The sequence below is a fragment of the Gymnodraco acuticeps genome, unplaced genomic scaffold (genome assembly GCF_902827175.1).
Source record: "Gymnodraco acuticeps unplaced genomic scaffold, fGymAcu1.1, whole genome shotgun sequence".
Taxonomy (NCBI): Eukaryota; Metazoa; Chordata; class Actinopteri; order Perciformes; family Bathydraconidae; genus Gymnodraco; species Gymnodraco acuticeps.
In genome coordinates, this window is record NW_022990919.1 from 480,972 (window position 1) to 494,003 (window position 13,032).

The 13,032-nt window shown below is 40.9% G+C and overlaps 1 long non-coding RNA gene across 1 annotated transcript; it reads right to left on the reverse strand.

Annotated features, from left to right (window-relative positions):
• Positions 1–6,530: 6,530 nt before the first annotated feature.
• On the reverse strand, positions 6,531–11,276 carry LOC117558040. The gene is made up of 2 exons (XR_004570788.1): positions 11,226–11,276; positions 6,531–7,337 (listed from the first exon to the last, which is right to left on the reverse strand). It is a non-coding gene; the product is annotated as an uncharacterized LOC117558040 (long non-coding RNA).
• Positions 11,277–13,032: the final 1,756 nt, after the last annotated feature.

The following is a 13,032-nucleotide window of genomic DNA, read 5'->3' on the forward strand; positions in this document are numbered from 1 at the left end:
CAATTGGCTTGATAACTTAATTGTTCTACACCTTGAGTTAAGGATTTCAAGTCCACTCCCACTTAACATGCCGGGACAAGTTCCGACAGTTAAGACAAATAGAAATATACAAAGGACATTTTAAGGTGAGTGTCATCTTTTGTCATTCAAATACAGTAGATTGCCTTGTAGTTGCACTGTATAGGCAAATTGCTGTTTGACCAAAACTAGCAGCCTTTGAACTGTGAATAGTTCTGTGAGAGGATACAAAGTAGTAGAGGCTACTGTGAGAGTACAAATACTTTGGTTACTTTGTGATATCGCTTTTGATTCAAAATGAATCTCGTGAAGCAGATCAAGGACATGCTTCTTGAGGTAGGATCGTTATTTAGAGTTATCATTGAAATGCAAGTTGTTGGCAGTCACCCATTCAGAATATATTCATTTAGGTCATTTCTCTTTTTTTCCTTTTTCAAAAATAGCACAATACAATTGAAGTACGCAGAGAACTATAGCCATCCGCTGCCTTGTCGTGTACCTTGGAGAAAAGGAAGAGGACCTTTTCAAGGAGTTTAGCGGCGTAATTAAAAAATTTGAAATAAAATAAAATCCACGGGCCCAGTGACACAGGACAAAAGCACTGCTCTCTGTCAGCTACATTCTGAAGCATATTGCACTTTTGGCCACACCCCAATCAATAATATCTTAGCAACGTTCAGCATGGATAGGTGTTGACAGCAATGGCATGGGAAAAGGATTGTGTAACATTTGAAAAGTGGCTTCTGCTCTTCACTTAACCAGTTCACATAGTGTATGGAACCTGGCCTGCTAAAAAGATGAGAAGATACACTAAAGCTTGCACGGTTGTAATTGACAAAATCTGTCCACATGCATTTAAACACTAGGCAAAGTACTCAAAAGCACCTCTGTGTGTCTTCAGGACCACATTGCCATGACGACACACACATGCAGACTCAATAGGTGAAAACAATACCAGCGTTGCTTTAGCAGCTGGTAATAATGGCTCTGAATTCGCTAAGAGTGACAGTTTAAAAAGAATGCAGTTACCTAATTCATTATCTCTGATGCGCTAACCTATTATTTAATGTGCTTCAAAAGGACATGAATATCGCCTTCATCAGTGACCGGTCCACCCCAGGGTCTGACCATACGATGGTAACCATCGTGGTCGAGGGAAACAAATGAATGAGCATTCATTCTGCGTTAAATGTATTCATACTGTTTGAAATAATGACTGTCGGCAGTGCAAACATCTTTGTTACATCTTTTGTGAAATGGATGTGTGTGATCTGCAGATTGGTGGCCATTGAGAGTTTGTTTCTGTAGTTTTACAAAAACTTTACAGATTTGACATATTTGGCACTGGTTTTAAATATGCAAAGGCCTCTAACTTCGATGTGATGGCAGCATGTATTTGCTGTGTCCCCATGTCCCATGGTAATATGGCTAATGTGTTTATTTATTATTTGTGGGGCAATTTCAATATGTGTTATTTATCTTTTTTTTCAAGATTTAAATGAAGCTCAGCGCAAGTTCTTTCAGGAAGACTGGGTGTATATATATTCACTCCGCAGCTGCATATAACCAGCTCATCACAGTTCTCTTTAACCTATTACATTTCACCTCATTCTCCAGCAGCCAATCAACGAGCTGCAGCCAAACTATAAAATGGTTCTCCTCTCTCCTGCAGTCAGCTGTGATTTCAGGTGTTCATGCACCTTATCATATGGCATGTGTCAATACATGTTCAAACTAAATGAATTCTCTCCTGATTGAAACATCATGTGTTGAAATAAACAACTGCAGTTCAAAATAAAAAGTGAATTGCCTAATATTCTTGTTGTGAAATCAATTAATTTCTTTCTTTAAAGGCAAAAACATGAAAAAGCTAAGAAAAAAAACTATTGAATACAATATATTTGGAGCAACTTCATTTATAAATGGTTGTCAGCTTAAAAACGTGTGTTCACAATGATGGTAATTAAGTACATACAACTTCAAATTATTTTTAAATCATGTGGTAAAACTAGTCGGAACAACTTAATCTTTTGAGTAATCAACGTCAAAACTTGTGTTTATGCTACCAATTATTAAGTAAGTGGTAATTAAAAACACCTCTGATTGTAGAGGAAAAGCCTTCTCCCCTAACTCAAATAACTTTGTTGCTTTAAGACAATTTCATTAGAAGTTGTCTTAACTCAATAAACATCGATGCAAACTGTTGCGTTGATTTTCTTTGTTGAGCCAAGGCATTTGTTTTTAGAGTGTGGAAATCGTTCGCGAAACACAACCCATCCTTTGCAGGGGATGCCCACAGCGGGCGGCAGAACAGACCTGAATCCAATCGACTTCTCAGGATGACGAGAAAACTTCTCACTGTCCAAAACAGCCAACAGGCACAGCAGAATCACGATAAGGGCCATTTCCCCAGACCAGCACAGCATCTGTGATGTTTTTGGGGCAAATCCTCCTCAGCACAGCAGCACACGACAGGTGGAAGCAGGCCCCAGCCCGAACGTGGAGGCGCTCCGGTCTCTCCGCGATGTCCCAGGGGTAATTCCTCCTCAGCACAGCAGCACACGACAGGTGGAAGCAGGCCCCAGCCCGAACGTGGAGGCGCTCCGGTCTCTCCGCGATGTCCCAGGGGTAATTCCTCCTCAGCACAGCAGCACACGACAGGTGGAAGCAGGCCTCCGCTAAGCAGAAACTGACAGGTGGAAAGCAGGCCCCAGCCCGAACGTGGAGACGCTCCGTCTCGCCGCGATGTCCCCGGGTTAAAATCTCCTCAGCACAGCAGCACATGACAGGTGGAAGCAGGTCTCCGCTGCAGCAGAAACAGGACAGGTGGAAAGCAGGCCCCAGCCCGAACGTGGAGACGCTCCGTCTCTCCACGACGTCTCTGGGGCAAAATCCTCCTCACCACAGCAGCACAGTACAGGTGGACGCAGGCCTCCGCTACAGCAGTACAAGACAGGAAGAAAGCAAGCCCCAGCCCGAACGCGGAGAACGTTCAGGCCACTCCGCAATGCCCTCGGTGCAAATCCTCCTTTCCACGCCGGCGGAAGAGAGGCAGCCCTGCCCCTCACTTTCCACGCTCCGTGAGGCGGATGAGTAAAAGCACTGCCAGGTGAGGCGCTCCTGCTCTGATCGACCCTCCTGCTCTGATCGACGCTCCTGCTCTGATCTACAATATATAGTTAGATTCCACCTTCATGACATAGGAGGTGGAATAGGGAGTGCATTGTTTTACCGTGAGTACATTTGTAAGTAAAGTAAGTTTTGCCGTGAGTGAATGAAAGTCTTATTTCTTCTTGAGGTCTGCAGTGAAGCGTGTACACATTTGCTGAATATGAAAACACTCTCAGTGTGTGCCCACTGTGCGACTGTCAAGTATAAACAACCTGTGGCCGCCGAGCCAGTCATGTGGATGTCAGTTTTACACACATTCTGAGGCCGCCTTGCCTATGTTTTTGTTTTCACTGATAGTTTATGCTTATATTTAATTAGTGCATTAATAAATAAATAAAATCATTAATGAAGTTTCAGCTCAGATTAATAAGCTTAATAAGTCTCCCCCTGGCCCACCTACATTTGTCCAGGCCTACCCACACAATAATTCCTGGCTACGCCAATGTGTGTGACACTGGTATTTGTTTTCAGAAGAATGTCGTGACGTCCATTCCAGTAGCCTACTGCGGTCAAACTCAGCCGTCTCTCACGTTTGCTTGGTCAAATGAGCAGCTCTTCATTTTTGAGTGAAAGCGATTTATCGCGCCTTTACGGTAATCGCCAAGAAGCAGCACTGAAGCTACAAGAGTAAAATAATGCATGTTTTTTATGCTTTATTTGCAATACAAATAATTTGTACCATAAGTACTTAATAAAACTGACACTGTTTGACTCAGTCCTAGTTTGACTGCTACCAACAATAAAATGAAGTACTTTTACTGTGTACTTTTTGGGTAATACTCTGTCAAACTCCCCTCCTGACTACAATAATGCATGTATTCTGCTATTTGATGAGGGATACAATTATTTTTTGCCATAAGTTTTTAGTGAAATTGATACTGTTGGACTCAGTACTACTTGGACTACTCCCATAAGTACAATCAAGTACTTTTACTTTGTACTTTTTGATTAATACTCGGTCAAACTCCCGTCCTGAGTACAATCATTAATGTATTGTACTCTATGAACTATGTTTTATCAGAGCAGGAGTTTAACCGAGTATTACTCAATAAGTACAGAGCTGAGCAGAGCACAAACACACACGTCATGCACCTTGTGGACCGGACATCTCCTTCATAAAACGAGTAATAGGGGGAATAATCGGGCAGTTCGATGTGTGTAGAGGTGTGTGTGGTTAAAACGTAGCAGCCTGCAGTTGCTCTTTAGCTGTTCTAATGAAGGTAAACACAGTGAAGGTACAGCTCCACTTCCTACCTGGCGAAACGGTAACTTTCTCGTGCGCTCCAGCACGTATCTCTTGCGCACGAGAAAGTATATCGTGATGAGCAAAACCGTGTCACTTGGCCCAGGTGGTTTCCACAGAACGGACAAAACATGTTTAACGACCATAAACACACTCGTACCGTCCATAGGTACCGGCGGTCTATCCGCCAAAACAAACTTAAGTTTGTGTCAATCACTTGCACGTCACTTCTGGTATGATGGACATTACCTTTCCGGTTTGATTATCTAGTTTGTTAAAGTGTTTCGAGAAATGTTAAAGTGTTTAGAGACTTGTACATTTGTCTCATTTCTTGTAAAAGTGTTTCGCTAATGTAATTTCGTTTTATAAAATATAATTTTGTTTTTATAAAATGTAATTTTGTTTTATAAAATGTAAATTTGTCTCTAGCTTTGTAAAAGTGTTTCGAATCTTGTTAATTTGTTTTTGTTAATGTTAAATAGTTTTTTCTTTGGTAAAAGTGTTTTGCTAATGTAAATTTGTTTTATAAAATGTAAATTTGTCTCAAGCTTTGTTAAAGTGTTTCACACTTTGTAATTGTCGTTTGCACTTCTCACCACCGTAAGTTACACTCTCATCGTGACCTCGGACCTGCAACTCCTGCGTGCCCAAGTACACCACACAATTTATGAGGCGTTTCAAAATTCCTCTGTTCCCCTTCACCTTCCCATTATGAGCGATGACATCCCGGCGTTGTTGCTCATCCAGCTGGAGCTCTATCCTGGTGTCCCCAAATGTTTTAAGGTGAATAGTAGCTCTGAGGTGACCTGAAGCATTCTGATGGCGATGTGCTGATTTGGATAAACTTCCTAAATCAGAATATCCATCTCTGGCCCATGACCCACTGTCCGCGCCAAAAAGCAAGCAATCCCAGCAGTAAAGCTTTTGTTCCCTGGTTGATCCGGTCATTCAGTTGTATCTGGCGTAATTGCAGATATTAAAATGCCTCTCGAACCGTTAAATTAAGCTGTGGTGTTGGTCGGCCTTTGGTAATTAACTCAATCTTGAAAATGACTCGGTTAATAATTTTGCAACGATGTCATCACTATCACTGACGTGAGCCATCATGAACGAATTTATGCTAATTAGCTTCTTCCCCCTAGCTTGAACCGTTGTTATAACACATGTATACACTTGACAGCGGGCGGAACTTGTCATAAAGTCCGCGATAATAAAGCCCACCCATTTAGAGGGAACATTGTATGTCATTTGACATTACTCTCTCGTTGAGTTACCATAGCTGGGCCCTCGGTGAATTTACAGCTGGACCACCAATCAAGCCCCCAGGAAGTGCGCCGGAGTCTGATGAAAATATTCGTGGTGGCCAAACGGCAGTACTACACTTCCTTTAGGTTGCTGGGCCCGGAATCACTTTTTCCCATTGACTTACATTGGGAAAGAGTGGTCTGTAACTCGTTGGATAATTTTTGTTAAACTAAATAAACTACCCAGTATGAACACTTGTATAGCCCTTATTAAAAACATTCGTTCCTCAAGTTGTAAAATGTGCTAATAACGTTATTCTGAGAGTTATTTCCCTCGGCATTATGAACACGCATCTAACCCACGGGACCGTGCTGCCCGGCACGTTCATGTTACGTGTTCAGCACTACATGCGTTTATCTTTACCCATGGATGCACAATAACAACGGACCATATCGCCTTACTGCCATCCCACGGAGCTGTAATAATGGATATATTGCACATGTTTGCTGTAATTCATCATTTGTAAAATATTATACTACATGGGCTGTATGATGTAAATCTTGTACCGTAAATGTTGTATTAAATAAAGTTAATATTACCAACGTAGATTAACGTTCCTGTAGCTTCTTATTGCACTTGCAATATACCATTAAAAGAGTTGAACGTAGCTGTTTGCTATTTGGCCGACTATATATTAAGTCGTCATATTTATACATATATCAATAAAGATATGTGTCAAAGCTCTAATCAAATTAACAGTTGTATTAATTATAATTATATATATATATATATATATATATATATGTATATTGCCTGTGTTGTATATGTATACACACAAATGAACAACCTTGTGTTTTTTCAAAAGTTTTACAAGTTGTATTGTAGTGTTTATTTTAGTGTTGTTTTATTCTTATCCACATTTTGATTTCAGAGCACAGGACAGGAGAGTGCTGGGCACAACATCACGCTCAACAGTGAAGCTGGCAATGCTGAATAAAACCAGTTATAATATTTATTCCGCTGAAAAAGTGAAAGCTTTACGAAAATGTAATTAAAAATACATAAGCATTTCAGGTAGAAATTAGCATTTTATATAGAAATTCATAAATATAAGAAATGAAACCTAAAAGAGATGTTAACAAATGTATACCTCTGATGGCTGGCATGTAGAACTAGGTGAACAAAATAGTGACAACATTTTTTAATACAATTCATATAGATTAAAAGGTAATAAAATATTGATTACAATTATTCTATTAAAAAATCCACCAAACATTATCAACAGGAAAGCCCTCTGAAGGCATGTTATGGTTTGAAAAAAGTTGAGGATGGGGTCCAGACAGTTCAATCAGGAGAGACTTCATTTTGTTCAAAGAACATTTATTGACACATGTCATATGATAAATGTTAAGTCTTTGGCGATTAGACCCCGATCCTGAAATCGTATATCTAAGAGGGGAAATGCAGCCGTGAGCATATAGGGAAACCCCCGGGGTCTAGACACTGGTGATAATGCTGAAGATCTGGATTTGATGAGGAGATGGGATGAAGAGGAGGTGTGATGAGGTCTTTGGATTAGCTCTCCTGGTACTGGATATGATGGAAGGAGGTGGATGGGGGGGAGGCGGGCGGCAGCATGAACACCTGGAATCACAGCTGACTGCAGGAGAGAGGAGAACCATTTCAAAAAATGTAATAATGTCAGCAAGACATGAACATATATAACCACTATCTATCATTCAATTCTGTAATTGCAGGTTTGTTAGCATGATATTTCAAACATAAATGGCCAGTTCTTATTATACATCCATGGACTGGAGCTATTGGAGCTACAACGAGCCGTTAAAGGCAGAGAGTGAAATTCAGTGAATACACGTTATAGAGATGCTGTATGAGAAACCAATGTGAGTTGCGTTTATCTTTACCCATGGATGCACAATAAGAACGGACCCATAACGTCTTACTGCCATCCCACGGAGCTGTAATAATGGATATAGGCTATTGCACATGTTTGCTGTAATTGCATATAATTCATTATTATACTACATGGGCTGTATGATTAAAGCTTGTAGCCTACCGTTAATAGCCTATTACCGACGTTAGATTAACGTCCCTGTAGCTTTGTATTGCACTAAGAAGCTTATTGCACTATATATATATATATACAGTACAATAATTATTTCATGCTAAATGAAGCTCTGTTGCTTGGATATCACTAGATCCTGTTACAGCGTATAAGTAGGCCTACATTTCATTTCATTTCAAACCTTTATTTAACCAGATTGGTCCCATTGAGATCATAGATCTCTTTTTCAAGGGAGACCTGCAGCATATAGGTTCCACATGAAACATAAAACAATAAAGGACATCATACATTATATTTACAGGATACATTTACATAGTTAGACATTTACAAGTGGCCATAGTATCAACAAGCATTTCATTTAGCCTAGCTTTAAAAACATGCAGAGGAATGAGATTGCTCAGTTTCAATTCTTGCTGAAGATTGTTCCAAGCAAGTGGAGCTGCGCACATAAAAGCTGTCTTACCTAAGACAGTCCTTGCTCTTGGCACACCTAACAATACTACATCATGCGATCTCAGACAATAGCTGCTTGCAACTCTCTGTGTTATCAGAGAGCAGATATAATACGGGAGTTTACCCAACAAAGCTTTATAAATAAACGTGTACCAATGACTGAGCCTCTTTACAGTAAGTGATGGCAGACCTGCCTTGGCATACAGGGTACAGTGATGTGTAAGTGCTTTACAATTTGTGACAAATCTCAGTGCGCTGTGATAGGCGGCATCTAACTTGTTCAGGCAATAGGCAGGTGCATTCATATACAACAAATCACCATAGTCCAGCACAGGTAAAAAGGTCACAGTGACTAGCCTTTTCCTGGCTTCAAAAGAGAAACAGGACTTGTTTCTGAAAAAGAAACCTAGCCTAACCCTCAGCTTTTTAAGCAGGTTATTGACATGAAGTTTAAAACTAAGACAATCATCAAGCCAGATACCTAGGTATTTATAACTGGTAACCACTTCTAGTACTTGTCCTTGCATAGTAACAATATCCAAAACAGGCTCTGGTGTCTTTTTAGCTTTAGAAAAGAGCATTACCTTGGTTTTATCAACATTTAAAATAAGCTTAAGTTCAGCAAGCTGAGTCTGAATAATGTTAAAAACAGCCTGTAATTTAACACCAGCCTCCTGAATGGAGGGACCTGCACAGTACATCACGGTATCATCAGCATACAAATGTAAAGTAGCTTCATCCACATTTTCACCTAAACTGTTGATATATATGGAGAATAAAAGTGGACCTAAAACAGAACCTTGAGGAACACCATTAGCAATGTTTAACCACTCAGAAGACAGCCCATCAAAGTGAACACATTGGGACCTTTCAGAGAGGTAGTTCACAAACCACCCCACTGCATGGCTGGATATGCCGATACTGAGTAGCCTCTGCTTTAAAATGCGATGATCGACGGTATCAAACGCTTTGGAAAGGTCAATAAATAGAGCTGCACAACTCTGCTTATTGTCTAAAATACTCGTAATGTCATTCACCACTTTCATTGTGGCAGTGAAGGTGCTATGTTGCTTTCTGAAGCCTGACTGATGTTTAGACAGGATATCATTTGTACATAAAAACTCCTTTACCTGTTCACTCACTAGGCGTTCGAGCACCTTCGCCAGAACTGACAATTTAGAGATTGGCCTATAGTTATTTAAAATAGTTGCCTCCCCTCCTTTTAGCAAAGGCAAGACATAAGCTGACTTCCATACTTTTGGAATTGCATTTGTGCTGAGGGAGAGGTTAAAAAGAGTAGTAAGAGGAAGAGCAATACAATCTGCAGCTATCTTTAAAAAGAAAGGTTCTACGTTGTCCGGGCCAGCCGGTTTCTTAGGATCTAGCTTAGATAAGGCTTCATGAACAACATTGACAGTAAAAGGAGTAAAACTGAAAGGGTTTTCCAGACCACATTGTTCAGAGTCACGGATTGGGGTGTTCACAGAAGCAGAGTTAGTCACAGAATCAAACATAGAACCGCAGGACACAAAATGCTCATTAAAGCAATTTAGCATAGTAGCCCTGTCCGATATAGTGCCAGATGCTGTGGTAAGGCACGGAGGTAGCTCATTACGGATCTCACTGGTGGATATCGATTTTATTGCTTTCCAAAATTTCCTAGGATTATTTAGGTTTTCTGTGGTAACTGACAAATAGTACTTCGACTTTGCACTTTTGACATTTGAAGTGAAGCTATTCCTTAGCTGCCTAAAACGCAGCCACTCTACCTCTGAGCCTGATTGCCTAGCCTTTGCCCAGGCCTTGTTTCTCTCATGAAGGAGACTAGACAGCTCAGCAGAAAACCAAGGATTGTCTCGTCCCTTTACTCAAAATTTTCGCAGGGGTACATGTCTATCAATGATCTCCATAAAACCAAGATAAAAATAAGACCATGCGGTTTCCACATCAGCACACAGATCGATTTTACCCCAATCAAAATCAAACAGATCATGCACAAAACCCTGCTCAACAAAATGTTTTTTGTCTCTCTTAATGATAATGCGAGGTTTAACCTTTTGGACCTTAGTGTCCCTAATTGTGGCTACAACACAGTGATCGCTCAGATCATTTGCAAATACTCCCACAGATGAATATTTATGGGGAACATTAGTTAAAATGAGATCAATTAGGGAGGATTTATTAGGGGACTTAATATTTGGGCGAGTAGGACTGTCAACAATCTGAGTAACATTCAAAGAGATACAAAGGTTTTTTAAATCCTCTGACACTGCAGTTAACCAGTCCCAGTTAAAATCTCCAAGTAGCACTATTTCCTTATAGTCTAGTTGTGATAAAAGATTTGCTAGTGAAGACAAGGAGTCTTTGACAGCTGAGGGGGGTCTGTAACAACTCACTACCATGACCTGTTGACCCTTTGCCACTTCTATATTTATGGCTAAACATTCAAATTGCTTACTGATCGATTTGGAAACTAATGTGGTTACACTGAACTTATTCTTAACATAAATGGCAACGCCACCACCTTTATTAGGCCGGTCGGTACGATACACATTAAAACCATTTAAGGCCATGTCAGAGGCCAAAATAGACTTGTTTAGCCATGTTTCTGATAAGACAATGACGTCAGCGTCAGTCGATTTTGCCCAGATACGGACAAAATCTAGTTTACCTAACAGACTGCGCACATTCAAGTGGATGAAACCCAACCCAGACCTAGCTTTAAAATCAGCAGGAGTAGCGATCTGACTACTACTACTGGGCGGACCAGGGTTAGGTTGTACATTTCCTGACAGTAATAACAACAACAAAAACCAGGCATCTTTTCCTCTTAAACGACACAAATACATTGTCATCTAATTTAGAAACACCGGGAAAGTCTGCGATTAGAGCTTAAGAAGCAGTCCGGAAGAACCATCATCGCAGGAAAATAAAAAAGACAAACATATTTTGTCGAGCAGATTGACTGTGACAAGGCAACCGGTAATTGTTTGAGCAACACATCCGAACCTTTGCAGGGGATGCCCACTGCGGGTGGCAGAACAGACCTGAATCTCGTAGTCTTCTCAGAATGACTAGAGATCTTCTCATAGTCCAAAACAGTTAACAGGCACAGCAGAATCCCGATATGGGCCATTTTCCCAGACCAGCACACAGTATCCGCGATGTTCCTGGAGCAAAATCAGCACAGCAGCAAAGGACAGGCGAAAACAGCAGTGTGTCTCTTCGCGACGAGCAGGCCTCCGTAAATCGCAGATCGCATGCAGCAACAGGTGGAGCCGCTCCGTCTCTTCGCGATGAGCAGGCCTCCGTACATCGCAGATCGCATGCAGCAACAGGTGGAGCCGCTCCGTCTCTTCGCGACGTCTCCGGAGGAAAAACACCTCAGTACAGCCGCACTCGACAGGTGAGAGTAGACCTCCGCAGATCGCAGACAACTAAAACTACTACTTGTATAAGCAGGTTTGGCTAAAAGTTTGTAAGCAGGAGAGCTAGATGCTGCTAAATGCTAACAGATGCTAACAGATGCCAGATAATAACAGGTAAGTGCGAGCCTGTAGAAATTGCGACGATTGATACATAACGATTGATGTGCACATTAGCATAATTACTAGCTAGCCGCTAGCTGCTAACTGCCGCCTCGTTAATATCAAATCCATCATAATAACAAATCATTACCATGCTGTCATGAACGCGCGGTTCTGTAACTTACGTGTACGCAAATTGTCGTGCTTGATGTGAACGAGCATTTTGGTTAAAATTGCGCATGCGCTATGAGCGCACATACGGGTTGCGTTCCAATAATCCAAAAATCAGCTCCTAAATTCTAACACTATCTCCTATTCCTTGACCTCTGAGTGAAACGTCACGGGGTTAAGGGATAGTGGATAGGAGAATTCAAAAGGACTTAGGAGAAGAGACTGCGGTACTTTAGAGAATCCGAATGCACTTTCACTATCCGACGTGTTTATGATGCGCCAGCGGACGTCATAAATGTGCGTCTGCTGCTGTGGGGAAACTATGGAAACTACAGTTTTCTATACAGCGGACTACAACATGGATGTATAATAAGAACGAGGGACTACTGTAAACTCATCTAGAGACTCTGCACCGTGCTCTGATGCTGTTGCTTTATGCTTTATGAACGTGGACAACAGAGAAACATATTCTTCATGACCAAAGTTGGAATTGAAATAAAAAAGGAAAGTGAAACTTATGCTAGTCACCCTCTCCCTCCGGTCCACATTTATACAAATGGTCCCAATACGTATGATTGTATGAACTATGAAAATATCTTAAAATCAATACAAATGTATTTATTATAAACGTTAGTCCTTAACATCTATCACTGTGTATATCACCATTCAAACATCTTTTAAAAGTTGAACAACCCCACACAGCTCAGTAAAGACTGTGAGATGTTGACTTTATTTGATCATTTCAGTAAAAACTAACGTTCATATTTCTCTTTTTGATTATAATACTGATGAACGTTCAGAACAAAGCACTTTGGCAACTTACCACATATGTTTTAAAATGCTTAATAAGCACCGTAACGTTCATGATATAATTTCTCGGTCATAATCAGTTATTTCCGTGAACGGCCGACTGTTGAGTGACGGCAAATGCTGCGGCTGCAATGCATTGTGGGGCAGCATTTTCTCCTCTCCTTTCGTCAAGGGAGGTCCAGGTAGCGTTCCAATAGTCCATTTAGCTTAGGAACCTTCCTAACCAAGTGAAATGACCCGGAAGTCCCTCAGTGGCAGCCATGATAAGTGCCGTTCCAATTCTCTAAATGAAAGGAAAGGAGGTTTTA